The sequence below is a fragment of the Puma concolor genome, chromosome D4 (assembly GCF_028749965.1).
Source record: "Puma concolor isolate L17-30 chromosome D4, mPumCon1.1.hap2, whole genome shotgun sequence".
Classification (NCBI taxonomy): domain Eukaryota; kingdom Metazoa; phylum Chordata; class Mammalia; order Carnivora; family Felidae; genus Puma; species Puma concolor.
Genome location: NC_141679.1, coordinates 84,071,253 through 84,084,619, shown reverse-complemented (window position 1 = coordinate 84,084,619; position 13,367 = coordinate 84,071,253). Strand labels below are relative to the sequence as shown.

General features: G+C 54.7%; 1 protein-coding gene across 1 annotated transcript in view; it reads right to left on the bottom strand.

Moving 5' to 3' along the window:
• The window catches only part of NEK6 (NIMA related kinase 6), an 86,355-nt gene extending 73,948 nt beyond the window's left edge, over positions 1 to 12,407 (bottom strand). Inside the window, exon 1 of the mRNA XM_086683994.1 lies at positions 12,275 to 12,407. The gene's annotated coding sequence lies outside the window, so the exon portion shown is untranslated. The remainder of the gene's footprint in view (positions 1 to 12,274) is intronic.
• Between the last annotated feature and the right edge of the window lie 960 nt (positions 12,408 to 13,367).

The following is a 13,367-nucleotide window of genomic DNA, read 5'->3' as shown; positions in this document are numbered from 1 at the left end:
TGACTCCTATCCCCTAGCCTGGAGGCCCCTGGGGACATCCCTAGGCCTCCACAGAATTAGAAGACACCACGCGGTCTGGGACGATCACTGGCCCTTCCCTCACCCCTGCCCCCAGACCTTCTTTTTGGAACCCCTGTAGTTGGTCACTTACTGTTGTCTTGTGGACCAGGCCCACTTCCCAGGGCTGGGGATGTGACGATCAACAGGATGCTGAGCAGTGACAAAAACAGGCAGGGCCGATGGTGGCACAGACAGGTGGAGGGAGCCTTGTCCAGCGGAGCCTCGGGGAGGCAGGGAAGGGATGGTCCGCACAGGCGCACTGCCTCCCGAGGTGGGGCGTGGCCTCTGGGAGATGGCAGGAGCCCCTCATCTGTAGGGTGGTGACCCAGGGCTTACCTCACAGGGCTGTCGGGAGACCCAGAGGCTACTGTGTCTAGCACCCCCGCGTCGCACTGCAGGGACAGGGTAAGGCTCAGGTAAAGGCTGGGGCCCAGGACGGACTGCAGACAGCCCCCTCCTGAATGACCACAAAGACAACAGAGAAAAGCATGGCAGAGGGGCAGAACTGCCACTTCCTGCGTCCCCGCCTTGTGCCAGGCATGTGGCCTGGTGGCTCTCCTGGCACACAGTCGCCCCTGCTGGGCTAGACATTTGTTCCCAGGGTTTCTACTCCTGCCCGACATGTCACAGATGTCATCTTTCTTTCTGTGATTCAGAAAGTCCAGTCGGTACCAGGTGGCAGTGGCAGCTTTTCCGACAGGACTGGTCACGGGCAGAGCAGAAGACACAGTGACTATGAGCTCAGACTGCAGCCAGCCTGGGTTTGATCCTGGGCCCCTCCAGCTGTGGAGTCTAGGGCAGATCTGACCTGCCCGGGCCTCGGTGTCCCCTAGGTCACGTGGGATTATCAAGAGCCTCATCCTCGTGGGGTTGCTCTGGGGATCAAATGAAATGACATCGGTGAAGGGTATGGCTCACAGCAAGTGCTCAATAAATGTCAGCCACTGCTATTGTCACGAAACCCGAAAACATCAAATCAAAACCCTGAGCGTCGCGTGGTGCTTCCCAGGATCGCGTGAATCCCCTCCCTCCTTTTCCAGCATCTGCCCCGACTCTGCTCCAAGACTACACTCTCCCCCCATTGTCATGGCGCATCAGTCCATAAATATTTAAACAACATGTCATCAGATTATTATAACATATGATCTATAGCACTGATGTGCTGCAGTTCTGCACATTTGGGCTTCGTTTTCAGAATATCGAGACATAAAATATTTATGTATTTAGCCAACCACGAGATCTCACATTCTGTCTCAAAATGCTGGGTGGCGGCAAGATGCGGAACTGAGCCGCAACGTGTGAAGGAGATGCCTTGTTCTCACGTCGGTTCCTGGGGCATCTGGATTGTTTCTGGTTCATTCCAGGGCCTGTGAACGGTGGCTGGCTGGATTTGCCTCAGGAAGCCGGGGGCCAGGACCAAAAGACCCCATCAAAATGCAGTGCGAGTTCAAACCACAAGGCACTGGATCATTTTCATTCAGCATCTCTATGGGTCTGTGCATAGTAGGTGCTCAGTAAACGACCACAGGGAAATGAATTCACCTGTAGCCCACACCACCACCCAGTGGGCTGGCACCCAGCGGGGATTCGGTAACATTTGCTCTTCTGTTTCATTCTGTCCCCAGTGCCCAGCACCAGTCCAGGCACAGAGTGGGACCCGGCAAATGTTGCCAATGAACAGCAATGGAAAGAATAACGCGTGACCAGATAAATCACTTAATTAGCTAATAAATTAATGAGGGATAATGACTCCCTGTCTGCTGGTCCGGATTACACAGTGTGAGACCTTCCTCCTGAGAAATAAAGGCTCTCCAGTAACCCGTAGTGGATAGGCAAAGGGTTTTTTTCTGGGTAATTAAATATCTAGATTGCTAACATTAGCACATCACAGTGACCATATGTCCTAGAATTTTCAGCACCGTGCAATTTCAAAGATGCCGCCCCGTAAGCCATTCAAGCATCCATGAACTTTTTACATACTAGCGACCAAAGAGCATCTTCCACACTGCCTCTCTTGTCCCCAAATGTCACTAAAATGCTTGTACAGACCACTGCCCTTTTGAGAGTTTGGAAACTGTGCTCATCATGTGCCTAAGCTCTAGATGGGTGATATCTGAAGGCCTGGGATGCCACAAAAGCATGTGCAAACCAAAGTTGTTAGCTTGAAGTACAAGTATTTTCTGTGCATTAGTTCCCAGATGCTGTGCTGTCACCATTAAGAGTGGGCAGCCCTCACCCTTGTCCCCAGCCTCTCCACAGAGAAAAATCCAGTCTTCATTTCCTCTTGGGTTAGCTGAGGAGGCTGGCATTTAAAACAAACACAAAAGGCCACTAAAATTCCTGGGGGAGATGAACGAAGGAAATGCATACACACTGAGTCAGGCACACCAAGTCTGCACTTGAGATGCTAGTGTAACTAAATCCGGCTGGACTCAGCCGGACCCGCCAAACGTATGGGTGGGCTCCCTCTTCCCCAGCTCCCTGTATGTCTGCCATGTGGTCCCCGGTGGTCCCGCAATCTGGGCACCCACCCTGGTGGCCTGCCAAGGCCACACCAGCTAGGGAATCACTTCCTCTTTCAACTCCCAACCCCCCGTTTTCTGGGCTGGGTGAACTGGGGGCTCTGCTCATTTGCTGCACAGCAGTGTCTGTGCCCAGAGGTGGCTTGGGAAGGTTAAACACCTCCCTTTCCCTAAGCAAACCCCAAAAGATATGTGCTCCGAGAAAAAGAACTATGCCTGATAAAAAAATGTAGCTTTAAGACATGCACCCACTCAATCCAACCCAATGCTGCTCCTATACGGGCATCAAGAATGGTCCCTGCAGAGAAGGAGCAAAGAAAAAGACCCCAATAACTCTGGGAGGTACAAGCCCTCTATAAGTGTAGGTTTCTCCCTTGGAATAATTTGAGCCTTTCTCTAAGCAACCTTTTCTGAACAGAGAAGGGTCAGTTGGACACAACTCAGCCCTTGTCTGTCCACTGGGAGAAGCAAAGTTTGCTAACAGGTTTAGTAACTTCACACAGACACTCTTCAAGGATCCTGCCACCTGCCCACCTGAAACTTTCCATTCATTCAGTAAACATCCATTGAGCACCGACTACGTGCCAGGCCTAGTGCTGGGCACGGGGGATACAGTGGTGGTTCGCAGGTCAAGTCTTACCCTCATGGAGCTTACGTTCCAGTCTGGGAGGGAAACAACAAACACAGGAAATCAGGAAGGGGTAGGGGTCCCGAAGAAAAATAAGGCCAGGTCAGGGAAAGAGGAGTAAAGGAGCGAGGGACTCATTTTGACAGGATGGGGATAACAGGGTCACTTTGGAGAAGTGACTTTTGTGGTGTCCTCAATGAAGGCTAGGACCAAGTCAGGGGAACACTGGGGCGGGGGGGGGGGGAGGGGGAGGATTTCAGGGAGAGGGGACAGAGGGCAGTATCTGCTTGACCCGTCTGAGGAAAGGTTTAAGGAGGCCACATGGCTGGAGCATAGCAAGCAAAAGAAACACTGCTGAGCAGCGAGGCTCCAGAGGGAGCAGAGCCCCACTGCCCTTCCAATAAAGGCGCCCCCCCCCGCCCCCCCACCGCCAAGGTCCCGCAGGCCTCAGCAGTATCTTTTCCCACCATTTGCTCCTTGCCACGTGCTGTTCCTTCCAGCTGCCTAGGAGGCCCTCTCCCAGGCCCTGGACCTGGCCACCAACTCACAGCCCACATGACAGGCACTTCCAGATGGCAGCCTCTGCCCTCTGACTCTGCAGACCAGACCCCGATGCGGCCGGCTTCCATCCAGCACACATGCTGATGGTAATTAACTAAGCACATATATCCTGGATTCTCAGTGTCTGTTTCTTCGTTCACACAGTGGGCATAATGACATCTACATCAGAGAACTGCTGGGAGGACCAAATGAGTTAATCCTCGTAAAGGGTGGGGCGGGCGCCTGGGTGGCTCAGTCAGTTAAGCGTCCGACTTCGGCTCAGGTCACAGTCTCGTGGTCCGTGGGTTCGAGCCCCACGTTGGGCTCTGTGCTGACAGCTCAGAGCCTGGAGCCTGTTTCGGATTCTGTGTCTCCCTCTCTCTCTGCCCCTCCCATGCTCATGCTCTCTCTCGCTCTCTCAAAAATAAAATAAACGTTTAAAAAAAAAATCTACGTAAAGGGTTAGAATGGAATGACGCATACAGCAGGTGCCAGGTCTATGGAAGGGGTCAAGAGCTGGGGAAGTGGCAGAGGTCTCTGATTTCACACTGCTGGGGGTCTGCCCATAGCCCACGACCCCATCCCGCAGCCCACTCACCCTGTGGTCTACCTGCCCTTCACCCCAGCCCTCTGAGACCTCCAGGCAAACCTCGCGTTTCCCTCAAGGCTGGCTCGGATGCCCTCCCTCCTGGAAAGGGTTCCTGCTTCCCCAGAGAACGAGCCCCGGAAAGATGCCTACTGCAGATGTTCACCAGCACCCAGAGGAGCTCGTAACACAACCTCTGTCCTTACCAGGTTGTTAGAGGCTGTGGGGTGGGGCCCTGAGAGGGTCTCTGGGACCCAGCTCCCAGAATAAGGCCTGACCCAGACATTGGGATGTATTACTCGAATCAATGAGTGAACGGACGGCCGCATACCAGCCGGCACAGGCGGGTCTGGTTAACCAGAGTCCACTCCACCCGCATGACTGTGCACGGGTCTGTGTTTCTGCATCGGACTCCTCGCCCACAGCCCAGGCTCAAGCACCATGACCAGAGCCTTGGCCTGAGAAGCAGGACAGCGTCCATGACCTTGGGAACTGGTCACAGTCTCTCGGGGCCTCAGTCTCCCCATCTGTAAAATGAGAGGCTTTCATGCTTTTATTTTTAAGCATCGGAACCTTGTGAACATTTTTTCCACGTAACATAAAGTTGACCGTTCTGAAGTGACCAATTCGGCGGCGTTTAGCACATTCACAGTGTTATGCAACCACCACCTCTCTCTGGTTCGGAAACATTGTCATCATGCAAAAGGAAACCCTGTACCCATTAAGTGGTATTTCCCCATGCTCCCCTCCCTCAGCGCCTGGTAACCACCAATCTGCTTTCTGTCCCCACATGGACTTATAGATTATGGATGTTTCATATGAGAATCTTTTCTTTTTTTTTTTTTAACGTTTATTTATTTTTGAGACAGAGAAAGACAGAGCATGAACAGGGGAGGGTCAGAGAGAGGGAGACAGAGAATCTGAAACAGGCTCCAGGCTCTGAGCTGTCAGCACAGAGCCCGATGCGGGGCTCGAACTCACGGACTGTGAGATCATGACCTGAGCCGAAGTCGGACACTTAACCAACTGAGCCACCCAGGCGCCCCGAGAATCTTTTCTTAAAATGACTCCTGTGCGAAGCCTCCTTATGTAAAACAGGTAACGGGGTTAGTGCTGTGGGAAGACAGGTCTGCCCTGCGCGACAACCCCCCCCCCCCCCCCAGCTAGAGTCCCTCTTCCTTGGTGACCCTTGAGGGAAGGCTCTGATCCCAGACCCCTTTCTTTTCACAATTCTGGTTCTAACGTTGGATTTCTTTTTTTTAAACTTTTTTTGGAAGTTTATTCATTTTTGAGAGACAGAGGCAGAGCATGAGCAGAGGAGGGGCAGAGAGAGAGAGGGAGACACAGAATCCGAAGGGGGCTCCAGGCTCTGAGCTGTCAGCACAGAGCCCGACGAGGGGCTCAAACTCAGGAACCTCGAGATCCTGACCTGGGCTGAGGTCAGACGCTTAACCGATGGAGTCACCCAGGCGTCCCTCTTTTTTTTTTTAATGTTTATTTATTCATTTTTTGAGGGGGAGGAGGGGCAGAGAGAGCTGGAAACAGAGAATCCCAAGCAGGCTCAGCACTGTCAGCGCAGAGCCCCACGCAGGGCTCGAAATCACAAACCGTGAGACGGTGACCTGAACCGAAATCAAGAGGGTGTCATTTAACCGACTGAGCCACCCAGGCGCCCTAAAGTTGGATTTCTAAGGCAAGTCCCCCCTTCACCCTCCTCCCTGCCAAACAGTGTCCAAGAATCAAGGGCCTCAAGCCTGGTGCTACTGGCCCATTTTCCCGATGAGGGAGTAGAGGTGCAATATTCCAAGGTGGCTCCGGAGTCCGCTGAGGCTCTCCCCTCCCCACACACAGCATAGCAGGGTGTCAGGTGTGAAGAGCGTTTGTGGCCCACGGAAGCTGCCTCAGGAGGGGCGGCCACTTCCGTGGGACAAGGACCCCCCCCCTTAGGGACAAGCCAGCCCGACAGAACCCCAAATGTCTTAGGAGGGAGCGCCAAACACGCACGGCCTCTCCCCGCCCCCACCCAGGGCCTGGGCCTCACTGTGTGGACCCTCCGCGAGGGCTCCCTGCCCCGGGGCCCGGGGCTGTGACAGCCGCTTCTGTCAGCACAGACCTCTGATGGGGCCCGACGCTGTGTAAATAATTAACAAAACATCTGCCTTGCTTAATAACACACTGTGGCTGACACAGCTCTCGGGGCCTCCCGAGACCCTCCGACTCCAAGAGGACGCGTCAAAACCTTATAAGGCTCCCTTTCCGAGCCTCGTGGGGGGGGCGGACAGAGGGCAGCACAAGACACTGACTTCTACACGTTTTCCTGGGCCGCCCAGAGCACCCGGACTTAAAGCCCGCCTTGGTCCAAACCGCGCGTCTCTTCCCGGTCTATTTTGAGGGTCATGATCACGGGGAAGTGCTTCAGCGGCCCCTGACACTGCTTTCAGCCTCACTTAGGGCCTCAGTAGGCAGGGGTGCTGAAAATGCTCCGGACAGAGAAACAACCTTCCTGGCCCAGTGACCCCAGCCCGGTGACCCTAGGGAACAACTAGTTTCCTCACCTCCCATAAAATCTCGGGGTAGCACTTCTGGGGTGCCACCCATGTGCTGAGGGGTTTATATCCATTGTTTCCTGTAGTTCTTCCCTCAAACGTTATGAGGTCCTGATATTGTCTCTGTTCCCCAGTTGGGGAAACTGAGGCTCCGGGAGGTGAATGGCTTGCTCTGGGACTCCCGCCTCGCTCCATTTGGTGCCAAAGCTCAAGTCCTTAATGTGATCGTGGGTTACTGCCTTCCCCTCCTTGGGCCCCAGTCTTCATTCTGTAAAATGGGCGTGTGGTTCTTCTCTGGACTGCTCTGGACTCACCAGAGCTGAAGGTCATTTGCAAGGCAACGGGTACCCCTTTGCACGTCTCTTCCTGACAACTCCCAGTTTCAAAGACTTTGGGGACAACAAGGAACAAGGCAGGGCAGACCTTGGGGAGGGGGTGGTGGACAAATTCCAAGTCTGCCACTCACCTGCAGTGACAAGGGCTCTGAGGCACCCACCCCATATCCTCAACTACAACTTGGGGGCTTTGGGGAGCTCTCCTCTAAGGCGCCAGCTCCCTTTGTCAAGGTCAAGCACCGCCCCACCCCCAGCCTAATTTTGAAGTGTGGGGCTTCAACAACTCGAGGAAATGCAGAACCGCAGGCTCTCAATGGCAGCTTCCCTCCCCCTTCCCCTGCAGAAATTCCTTCACACTCTATGGAATTCCTACATAAAGCCCCTTTTTCTCTTCTATGAGGTCACCATCACACAGATGTCTAAGAGAAAGAAAGATCGGCTCCATGCGGATCAAGGCGGTTGGAACTGAATGCATTTCAGATCCCGACTGCACCACCTTTCAATTCGGCTGGCCCCTCGCTCGTCCGTCCCCCAGAATCCAGCCAAAGCAACCAGTTGGGTTTGGGGTGCGGTGATCCTGCTGGTGGATGCCAAGAGGCCCAGCCAGAAGACCGGGCCTTTGCCACCAGACCACCCGAGCAGTCGTCTGTGGAAAAATCCAGAATTGGAGACAACACAGCAGAGGCTGTATATGTGGGTCTGTTTCCACACAAGCAAGTCCGTTGGAAGGACAGATGTCAAACTGCTAGATCACGCTCCTCGTTCAAGTTCCCAAATTGAACGTCACAGGAAATTACACCACCAACTGATTTGCCCCAATGACTGCTCCTGTCTGGAAGCTGAGTCTGAGAAGGCTGTTGGTTTAATTCAGTCTGGGCCAAAGGAAGAGACTGCGAGTATGTCACCCAGCTCAGACAAGAATGGGCGAAGCCACTGACCTGATTTTTTTCTTTTTAAAATAAAAATATTTTCGGGGCACATGGCTGGCTCAGTCGGTAGAACATCTGACTCTTGATCTCGGGGTCGTGAGTTCAAGCTCCACAATGGGCATACGGCTTAACTTAAAAAAATACAAGTCTAAAAAAAAAATAAACATAAAACATAAAACCTTTTCTCCAAAGGCCATCTTGTCACTACCCAAAAGTCAGACATTAGAAGATGGTCACATACCAAAAAGCCACTGAAGATCTTTGGCCAATCCTGGTCATCATCTACCACCCACGCGTTTCGAAGCCATTTCCCAGACCCCCCGGGAGGTGCTTAGACCACCCCAGATGACGCCCCACACACATGCCAGGAGCAGCCTTGCTCCCCAAAGCTCCACATTCTGGTCACCAGCATTCTGGCAACCATCCGAAGTGACGGCCAAAAGAAAGGCCCGTGGTATGTGCACACCGCTTCCTAAGAATGACATCAGCAAAAATAAATAAATAAATAAATAAAGATAAAAATGTAGGAACAAGGACTATTTTTACCTCCCCAAATCGCAGGCCAGACGGGAGAGAAATCCATCAATGCCAGAAATGTGGCTGAGCCTTCGCACAAGATCTATTATTTCACACCTTAAATTAACGCATCTCAAAGCAATTTGCAAATGTTCATCAATGTGCAGAACACGCTCAGAAGGGAGAGGAATGCCTTTTCCTTTCCAACATCAAAGGACACTTGCAGGGGCCCCACACACCCCAAGCGGCACAGGTCCGCACGCACAACATTCCTTTCAAGAACAACATAGTATAAACCGTGATAAAAAGGAAAACGAACAAGGAAGAGAGACAGGCACGGGGCTAAAATGGCAAGTGACAAGCAGCCTACATGGAAATGATCCTGTTGTCAGGTATTCAGCATTGGGAGTCGGGGCCCTGGGGGTAACGCGCCATCACTGGGGGTCCAGCACTGGGCTCTGCCTGAGGGCAGTGCCCCAGCTTGCTCCCTCCCCACACAGGCCCAGAGATGCCAACCCATGTTTAATCTCGGATGACTCACCAGGGTCCTCCACTCCCCACCCGCTAACTCCCTTGCTTGGTCTGACCCGAGAAGAGGAAGGGAATATTCTTCTCTTTTCGACAATTGTTTTGACACTTCCCTTCTGAAACCAATCTTTGGCACTTCATGAGCAAAGAAAAAAATGTGAACTGTAGACCTTTCTCTCTGACAGTCCTGGCCCTGGGCGTGGGTCGTCCACAGCAGAAGGGCAAGAGTGGACAAGGAAGGAGGGCAGCACCTTCAGGAAGCCCTGTCCCGGAAGGCTGGAGCCGGCCGACGAACCCAGCCCTGAAGGAGCCTGGAAGACAGTGACCATTACTTTCCAGGTCCAGTGGGAAGACTGCTGGCTCTGCTCAGACCAGCCTGAATTCAACTCCAAGGTCAACCGCATGGCAGTCCACGATCCTCGGCACGTTATTTAATCTGTGTCCCCAGTTTCCTGTAAAATGGACATCAAGATAGTTCCCATCTAAGGGTGCCTGGGTGGCCCCGTCGATTGTGGGTCCAACTCTTGATTTCAGCTTAGGTCATGATCCCAGCGTCGTGGGATTGAGCCTTGTGTTGTCAGGCTGCATGCTGAGCGTGGAGCCTGCCTAAGATTCTCTACGTCTCTCCCTCTGCCCCTCCCCTGCACAAATGCGTGTTCTCTCTCTCTTTCTCTCTCTCTCAAAAAAAAAAAGTTTTAAGTATTCAAATAGTTCCTATCTCATAGTGTTGCTGAGTGGATTGAGGGAAATAAGCCTAAAGCTTTCAGTATCGTGCCTGGCACACAGGAGACCCTCAATAAATGGTGGCCCCTAATTGTAGCGCTACCTACAGAAAATTATGCACATCATTTCATCTCTTTGAGCCTCAGTTACCTCATCTGTAAAATGGAGATAATAACCCCCTACATCCTCATGAAGGTTAAATGAATAGATGTGTGAAAACACCGAGCACCCCGTCCGCGCACCTTCAGAGGACAGGCCTGAAGTCAGGCAGGTGACAGGATCCTGCCTCCACCTCCTTTCAGCAGTCCCAGGACATAGGCTCGACCTCTCTGTGGCACAACTGTGATCAGGGCACCGTAGGGGGCTCCATGAGCATGGCTTCCTTTCCCCCTTCCCTGCCCCCTCCTTGCTCGGAGCCACTGGAAACGCCACTGGGCAAAACCAGGAGCTTTGATTCTTCAAACCCTCTTGAAACCCCAAGCCCAGACCAACCTGGGCCACCGCTTCAGTCTGAGACTTTGTTTTGTGAGGACAGAAACTACTTTTTAGTCATTTCCGAAGCAGACTGGGACGGCAGTGGCTGACAAACCACAGGGACCATTTTAAATCCTGGGCCTTTTCTTCTGGGAAGTTAGGCAAGAACCTTCCCAAATGTTTGCCCGTGGGGCTCTCTGCCAGGGAGTGACTCATCTACCGCTCCCCACAGGCATATTTTATTTGGGGGTGGGGGATGGAGGGAGGGCCTGGCCTTGAGGGGAGAAGGAGAGGCAGCATTTCCAGCAAACCCAGAAGGTGTTTTCTTCGTTTTTTGGGTTTTTTTTTTTTTAGGACAAAAAAGAAAAAGAATGTGGGTCTTTTTGTTTCCTTCCAGGTTTTGTTTGCTAAAAGAGACGTCCAAAGTTCACTCTGTAAGCTGCTGCTTGGGGAACGGGCGCTTCCAGCCGGCTCTACATCCCTTTCAATGAAATTCTTCTTCCATTAACACCACGGATTTTTAAATGTGCCTCCAAGATTTGCCTGCGCACGACATTTTCCCCTCAGAGAGGCAAGCTGAGTTCTGAAAACGCAGGGGAACTAGGGCGCTCCGGAGTTTCTAAAGTTGGCCTCGAAGCAACTGAGACCTTCAACTGCAGAGATTTTCAACATTTCTAAAGCCCCCCCAAAAAACCGTCCCTCAAAGCTGCAGGACAGACCTTGGAAACCAGCATCCCCAGCGTGCTGTGCTGTTTCTTACTGTCTTGGGGACTCACGCTTGGAGCCCAGGCTCAACAAATGGATCAACTGGACGAGTATTCATCTACTTAGCAGAGTAAGCAGAGACAGAGAGACCCCCGGATACACAGACTAGTATCCTGGGACCCCTAGTCTCCCCAGGGTCAGGCCCCCCAGGCACAGGGGAAAGGTTAAAATCTGCCAGGGCCGGAGAGGGGCGAGAACAAAGCCAGGAGACCCAGAAAGAGTATTTAGGAAGAAGTGAACACAAGTCCTCCGACACCAGGCCAAGGAGCTCTGCCAGACCCACCATAGCGCCAGCCCAGCCTGGGCACCCGGGGGCCCCATGCAGGGTCCCGACAGCGGGCCCCACCAAACGCCTGGCTCTGAGGCTTCCCTCTCTGCCAGGCCCAGCCTGGCTCCACCGGTCTGACCGCTGGCCCTCATTCACCACACAAGGCCCAGCACCCACCAGGTGCCCACCCCTGGCCTACTTGTCTCCATGGGCTCCCTGGCATCGGGGCCAGGGGCTGACGCATCATGCAAAACACCTTGTGGGTGCCAAGGGGCGCCCTCGGCCTCCATAATAAACACACTCCCACACTCCCGAACACAAAATACACATCCACACGCACGTCTGTACACTTTAGTCCTCAAAGGCTCACAAATGCACACAGAAGCCACTTGTGAACGCTCACACACGTGCGCGCACGTACTCCCCGAACCCACACAACTCCTTCACAAAAATGGGATCCCACGTGAAGCGCTTGGCACACTCCTTGGCAAACAGTAAACAATAAACGTCCAAAAGGGAGCCACGCGCGCGTCCCCCGCACTCCTTCACCGCAAACCCCACCACCCAGACCCTCCGCCGTGCACGCGCACACTCGGGCGCACACCCCGAGGGGCAGACGGACACACGCCGCCCACGCACGCTCGGACGCACGGCCGCCGACACACTCGGGCTCTCGCGTACACTCGCGTCCCGGCCTCCCGCGTACACCCCCGCCCGCCGTCCCCCGCCGAGTCGCGGCCGCGCGCGCGAGCACGCGCACCCCCCTCGGCCCGGCTGCGAGTGACTGCCCCGCCGCCCGGCCCCCGCCCCTTCCCCGGCCCGATCCCGCCGGGCCCCGGCCCCAGCCCACTCACCGGCGCGCGGGCGGCTCGGCTGCCGGCGGGAAGAGCGGCGCGCGGCCCGGCGGGCGGCCGGCCGGAGCGGAGGGTCCCACACGAGTCGGCGGCGCCGCGGCCGCACTCCCGTCCGCTCGGTTCCGCCGCCGCCTGCGCGGGCCCGCGCGCGCTCCCGCCCCTCCCCACCGCGGGGCCGCGCCGCCCCCTGCGCTCGTGCGCGCTGCCGCCACGCTGGCCCGGGGGGCGCCCCGCGGCTACCGCCCGGCGCCGGGACCGCTCCGCGCCCCCGAGCCGTTTGGACCGCGGGTGATCCGCTCGGCCGAGCCGCACCCCGCGCTCTACTTCGAAGATGGGGAAACTGAGGCCCAAACTCTCACAGCGAGTCAGGCCCAGCAGACTCCCCTCCACCCCTCCTCGGGTTCTAGACGTTTAGGATTAGGGTCCGCGATCAGAGGACTCGTGGACCCCTCCCATCCATTCTTGTGTACCCATCACCTAACGTTGCTCCCTTCACGGCCCTGGGCATACTGGCCAGTCAACCAGCGCTTATTGTGCGCCTACTGCATGTAGGCACTGAGGTAGGCTCCAAGGATATCTTGATGTGGCAAAGGTGCTGCTCCCTGCCCTCAAAGTGCCAACATCTCCTCATCTGGAGCTCCCCACTTCCTGTGGACCCCAGGACTAGTAAGAGTCAATGTGCAGAGCTTTCTGGGAGAAGGCTCTACTAATGAATGCTTAGGAGACAGAGTCTCCATGGGGCCCCAAAGGTTGCTGCTCAGTTCCCTGCTTCACTTCCTAAGGGAACCCGTCTCCCCCACCCCACCCCCCCATCCCCAGAGGGGACACTTCTAGCTTACACGGTTCCTGTTTCCACACTGGCTGCTTCTCCTCCACATGCAAAACTGTGCTATGTTCCCGAGGAGGACTGGAACCAGGGACTGACACTGACTGACTACTGTCCAGGTTGGTCACAACACCGTGCTGGGCACAGAGAGGATACCCCAGTATTGCACCTGGCTGTGATCTGTAACAACAATGATACCAACCGAGTACCCACTGTGTGCCAGTCTTACGACCGCACAGCCATTCTGTGAAGGAGGCATGAGGCTGC